The 229-nt window shown below is 75.1% G+C and overlaps 1 long non-coding RNA gene across 1 annotated transcript in view; it reads right to left on the minus strand.

Moving 5' to 3' along the window:
* Positions 1-229, minus strand: part of LOC109290439 — a 16153-nt gene that overhangs the window by 15260 nt on the left and 664 nt on the right. The gene's annotated exons all lie outside the window — the stretch shown is intronic.

Raw genomic sequence — 229 nt, forward strand, 5'->3', positions numbered from 1 at the left:
GCAGCCCCGGGCCTCCCCGCACCGCCACCGCCCCCGCCCCCGGGACCGCGCTCCAGCCCGCCCGTACACACGAGCACTTGGAGCGCCCCAATTTCACCCCCTTTAAATCCCTCTCCATCCCTGCGCCTCCCCCTTTTCGCCCTGAGCTCCCGCCATTTCCGCCCGATCACCCGGATGCTGCTCCCGAGCCGCGGGCAGAGGGGCGCGGGCGCGGCGGCGCGACCCCCGG

Source organism: Gavialis gangeticus, unplaced genomic scaffold, assembly GCF_001723915.1.
Source record: "Gavialis gangeticus isolate Ggan-Ray unplaced genomic scaffold, GavGan_comp1, whole genome shotgun sequence".
NCBI lineage: Eukaryota > Metazoa > Chordata > Crocodylia > Gavialidae > Gavialis > Gavialis gangeticus.